The sequence below is a fragment of the Garra rufa genome, chromosome 7, assembly GCF_049309525.1.
Source record: "Garra rufa chromosome 7, GarRuf1.0, whole genome shotgun sequence".
In the NCBI taxonomy this organism is placed as follows: Eukaryota; Metazoa; Chordata; class Actinopteri; order Cypriniformes; family Cyprinidae; genus Garra; species Garra rufa.
Window position 1 is genome coordinate 6,120,642 of NC_133367.1, and position 6,000 is coordinate 6,126,641.

The window sequence follows — 6,000 nt, forward strand, 5'->3', positions numbered from 1 at the left end:
TTTTCAAGATATACACTGAATTTTTGTGTGTGTGGGGGGGGGGGGGCTGGGGTAGAGAGAGAAAGAGACGAGAGCCCCAAGAAGAGAGCTCCAGCAAGGGGGCAGAGCAACAGTTACAATCTCCTTTTATACTTTCCTTGACCACTTGACCATGTGCCTTAAACCCAAATGTGAGACATTCAAACTGACCAATCAGCAAATTACAGCTTCACCCTCTGTTAAGGTGTTACAATTAGCAGACCCCCAATGTATGCACATTTTGGCCTACAGTCCTTGATCACTATCAGCTCATCTGTGTCCTCAGGAGTGCCAAATGGCTCTTTTGTTGCTGAAGAAGTGTTTGGGGCAGGAAAGCAGAAGTCTTTGATTATTTTCAGCCTTACAGAATAAATGTGACTGAATAGATAATAGATAATTTTGACCCATACAATGTATTTTTGGCTATTGTGCTTCTTACGATTGGTTTTGTGGTCCAGGTTCACAAATGTGTATCAATTCATATACATTCATATCAAAACATACACAAATGTGCACATACAGAACACAAATAAGACAAACCTAGCACAGACCTTTATCAATAAAACAAAAACAAAACATCATAAACACAAGTAATAATAAAATAATAATAAATTTAAAAAACTAAAATCTGCTAGACTAAAAATGTTTTACTGATCACTAAATACACTGTTTTTAAGGAAGAGTGTTTAAACTGTGTTGAAAGACTGTGCTGCAAATGGGTGCAGATGGCTTTGGTTAGTTGATGTCATACATGTAGAAATGATTGAAACACAGATCCGCTGCTTGTAGTAAGGTCTTCTGTTCCATTGCCTCCCAGTTGAAAATGCTAGAAAACTTGGGAGGAGTTCTAGGAATTAGTGCAGCAATGCTGGTGTCATCCAGTAGTGTACTTCCTTCATTCACTCCTTCTTCAATGATAAGATGAAGCAGAAGATGAAACATTTTACAGATAAACTATTTTCATAATTGTTAGAAGTCATGATTGACGTTGAAAACCTATACTACCAATCAAAAGTTTTTAATTAAATGTTTTTGAGCAGCACATCAGTAAATTAGAATGATTTCTGAAAGATCATGTGACACTGAAAACTGGAGTAATGCTGAAAATTCAGCTTTGAAATCACAGGAAAATTACATTTTAAATTGTATTCAAATAGAAAGCAGTTATTTTAAATAGTACAAATATTTCACAATATTACTGCTTTAGCTGTATTTTGGATCAAATAAATGCAGGCTTAGTGAGCAGAAAATAATTCTTTATAAAACATAAAAAATCTTACTGTCCAAAAACGTTTAACTGGTAGTGTAGATGTAAAAGTACCCGTACATGTAATTTGATGGAGGTAAATAAAATGCTTTTTTACTATGTGAACATTTGGCACTTTCCCAGTGAATTGATAGATGATTCATCAATAATATGATCTCTTCACTAATCCTCCGTCTCTCTCTATGTCTGTACCTCGCTCTCGCTCTCATGACCTCTTCACCTGTATGAGAGCACACATGTTCATATGGTTGACCCCGAGAAACATCAGAATAAAGAAAACACAATCAATAAAGAAATTGTTTTTCCCTCTACATTTGTCCAAGAATGATTGTTGTTGCTGTAAGGTTTGGCAAAAAAAAAAAAAAAAAAAAACTTTAAAAACGAACTCTCTCATTCTCTTAACACAGAGGTCTGTGCGCGCCTCTCTCTCTCTCTCTCTCTCTCTGTGTGTGTGTGTGTGTGTGTGTGTGTCTGACAGCCCCCACAGCTGCTCCTGTCATTTTTGCAGGAATTACGAATGTGTAATTCCTGCAGTCACAGAAGTGCTGGTAGTGATTTAACACGGTGGGGAAAGCTGTGATCTGCTGATTGGTCAGTTTGAATGTCTCACATCTGGTTTTTAGTCACATGGTCAAAGGAAGGGATAAAACAAGATTGTAAGTGTTGCTCAGTCTCTTTTTCTTAACTGGCTCTATCTTTTCTCTGGCTCTCTTCTTGGGGATCTGCTTCCAGGTAATATTTTATATGCATAATGGACACAATTACATCATCCAATACATGCATTTTGTAACCAATTCAGATGTAACCATAAGGAAATGCTGTTATTAAACTATATCAGTTATACATGTTGTGCTAACCAGTCTTGATTCAACATCAGCATTAAAGTGCTATTTACTGCAATACAATAAATTCATATAATAGCATATTTTGTCATTATTATCAGTAGCATTGGGTGGTCAACATTTCTTTAGTCATTGAACCGATGCTGGGAAACCACACTTACAAAGATATTTAGTCAATATCCAGTGGATTTTCATTAAAATGTAACTTTCCATTGGTTGACAATTGAACAGTTTTATAGTTACTTAACAGGTTCAAATTAAGTACAATTACAATTGTTTTAGAAAATTAAATATCCATCCGAGAGACTGTCAGAACTGTAGCATTATTGTATAAGCTATTAATCTTAATATTGTGTTTTAAAACATTTTATAAAAATTCATCAAATTGTTCCTTTAATGTAGCTGTTGTCTGCTTTCACTCCAAATTTTGCATGATTCATATTGTAATTGTTTTACTTTTTTATTTCAGATCTGATGGAGGTAAAACGTGTCAAAACTGGAGAAAAAACTCGCTCACAGACTAAAAGTATTTCTTTACTGAAAAGAAGAGGCAAGAAAAGTTTCACCTGCACTCAGTGTGGAAAGAGTTTGAAGAGCAAACGAAATCTCAATGTTCACATGATGATCCACACTGGAGAGAAACCCTTCACATGTGATCAATGCGGGAAGAGTTTTAAAAGCAAACAGAATCTCAATGTTCACATGATGATCCACACTGGAGAGAAACCATTCACATGTGATCAGTGCGGGAAGAGTTTTATACAACAAGGACAGCTTAAGGACCACATGAAGATCCACACTGGAGAGAAACTGCACGAATGTGATCAATGTGGAAAGACTTTCAGATATAAACAGAACCTCAATGTTCATATGAAGATTCACACAGGAGAGAAACCGTTCACATGTGATCAATGCGGGAAGAGTTTCAGACAAACTGCATACCTTCAGAAACACATGAACATCCACACTGAAGTGAAGCCATTCATATGTGATCGTTGTGGGAAGAGTTTTAAACTAGAAGTAACCCTGAAGATGCACATGAACACCCACACTGGAGAGAAGATGCATGCATGTGATTATTGTGGAAAAGTATTTTTTTGGGCTACAGGCCTGAAGAGGCACCTGAGAGTTCATACAAAGGAGAAACCATATTCATGCTCTGTATGTGGAAAGAGTTTTTCACAACTACAGAGTTTAAAAGTTCATCAGAAGACACACACTGGTGTGAGAGATCACATGTGCTTTGAGTGTAAGAAGACTTTTATTACAGCTCAACAGTTAAAACGACACCAGATGATCCACACTGGAGAGAAACCTTACAAGTGTTCACACTGCGACAAGAAATTCAGTCGGTCAGAAACCCTGAAAGCACATGAGATGATCCACACTGGAGAGAAACCTTACAAGTGTTCACTCTGCGACAAGAGATTCAGTCGGTCAGAAACCCTGAAAGCACATGAGAGGATCCACACCCGGAGAGAAACCGTATCACTGCACTGAATGTGGGAAGAGTTTCACTTACTCACGTAATCTACTCATGCATACTCATGTAGCATCCTCAACAAACCTGACACAATAATGAGTAGGAAAACAGAATCTCTTCTGTATAAATCTGTCCTAATCAGCTCTAACATGAGACGGGGAAAAAAACATCTTCTGTAGTTTTCACAGCGAATAAAGTTTCACTTTTTCAAAGTTTGCATCACTATCTCTTTTAATGAAGGACAGTATTGTATTTTATTTTTTACATGTAGACACCTTTCTTCTTCAGGAAGCTAAAGAGAATGTAACACTAAAGTGAAATTAGAAAACACAAATGTACTGAAATTTAACATTTCAACTGGGTGCTACTTCCCTGTTTTTAATGAATGCTTTGCTATATTGTTAGTCGATGAAATGCTCTTATTTGATTCACTTTTACTTTTCTTATTTGCTTCAAGGAATAGACTTTTTTTGTTATTCTTTTTTTCATCACAATTGAACAATTTCAGAATTGTATTTACATCTAAAAAAGCCATGAAAGATTGCTTTTGGGGCTTTCCATATCTATGTCTGTCTACATCAGGAACTCTATTACCCTAATTTTTGTTTAATATGTAGTTTTGCATATGATTTGCCAATTTAAACTGCATGTGTATATATACTGTTTAGTCAAAAAGTCTGTAAAGAGTATTATATGAACATATATGTTTTACAAGTCTAGTTATATTGTGGTATTTTGTTTTCTAGCTGTTTTTTTTTTTTTTTACAAAAATAAATGGTTGAGAAATTCAAACTCATGTTCAGTGCATTTCATGCTAAACTACTAAAAATACTAAAATGTGGAAACTCATTGGACGTAATGTTTTGATTATTAAATTAACTTATAGTTTACCTTTAAGTTTACTTTGCCAAAATAAGGCAATTGGTTTAAAAACTTTTAAGCAAGCTGATCTTGTTAAGATTTGCAGTGCAGTCTGAGGCTCATTAATATTATCAGAGCGGCTAAAAACCCTAAATTTCGTGGCCAAACTTTCGAGACGTGGCATGTGGTGGCCATGGAGGGATTTTTTTTTTTTTTTTTTTTTTTTTTTTTTAATATATCTACCAGAGCTAAGCTAAGAGAACAGTAAATAAACTATAAACTGCCTGTTAAAGTTCATTTCATTCTTATCGTCAGACTTAAACTATGCAGTCACTGTAATGGCATATACAAGATACAAATGTCCAAACAGCATTTATGTCATTGGTCTGTTAAACTATGTTTAACATAAAACACAATTATTTTTATGGTAACTTTCTTACATTAATTTCAGATCTGACGGAGGAGAATTCTTAAACTGTTCACTCGGTTTAACAAATCGTGTCCACGGATTAATTAATGTGTACCCATGAATTTCCAATCCTTGTGCTCAGATTTTGTAAACCATGTTTGGTTTTTGAATCCTAACCCATAAATTCACAATCTGTGCGTATCCATTTCTGTGGATTTGTAAACTGATGAAGCCTAATTTTGTCCTCCTAACAATGTGAAAACTTTAGTCAATGTAACAAATACAGTGAATGTATTTCTGTAGGCTGTGCTACACATTTGCCAAAAAAAAGAAAAAAAAGAGGTTTAAAATATAAACATCACATTCTAAAATAAAATAAAAAAAAAACTAAAACATAAATCATTTCAAATGATAAAACAAAACACAGACTAAATGTTACACAGTTCACTGTGTTCACTCATCTGAATATAGTAAATGAACATAGCAGATGTTTTACATCTGACGACTTTGGCAATTACCTGGATACCCCTTTTACAGTTACTGCTCTCTTAAATACAACATGTAGAATATTAAACATATATATTTTAGCAAAATGTATATTTTACTCTGAATGATTGCACTCTTAATCTCTTCAATTATTTCCAACATTAAATAAGGACTCAACCATCACATTTAAGTCATCTACTGGAGAAACATGATTTAAGTCCACATCACGCATCTGTGGAAGCATCTAACTGAGCAAACCACAAACAATATTAGTTTTTCTCTGCTCTTTTCAAGATTTGTGCTCTGTGTGACTCCTATCTACTCCAGTTATAAAAGCTGCTGCTGGTTCAGATTTAACAGATGAAGTCATGCCTCGACTGTTGTGTTCATTTGTCAGAAAACTTTTAGCTCTATGGATGTCGCCATTTTTGACAATACTTTACTCACCATTGCTATAATCACAGGTAATAATCACAAATATAATACTTTTTGACTTCAATTACTTGTTCTTACAGACTGCTTTCAAAAATGCCATTGTAAACTGAACATTTCTTTTTCAGTTTGTGGTTTTGTTTTTCTTTACTTTTATTATTTTAATAATGAATTGGCTTAAACTGGCCTCTGCTTTACAACT

At 34.6% G+C, this 6,000-nt stretch overlaps 1 pseudogene; it reads left to right on the forward strand.

The window, feature by feature from the left end:
* Positions 1-2,601: 2,601 nt before the first annotated feature.
* LOC141337868 (uncharacterized) lies at positions 2,602-3,706 on the forward strand (annotated as a pseudogene).
* Positions 3,707-6,000: the final 2,294 nt, after the last annotated feature.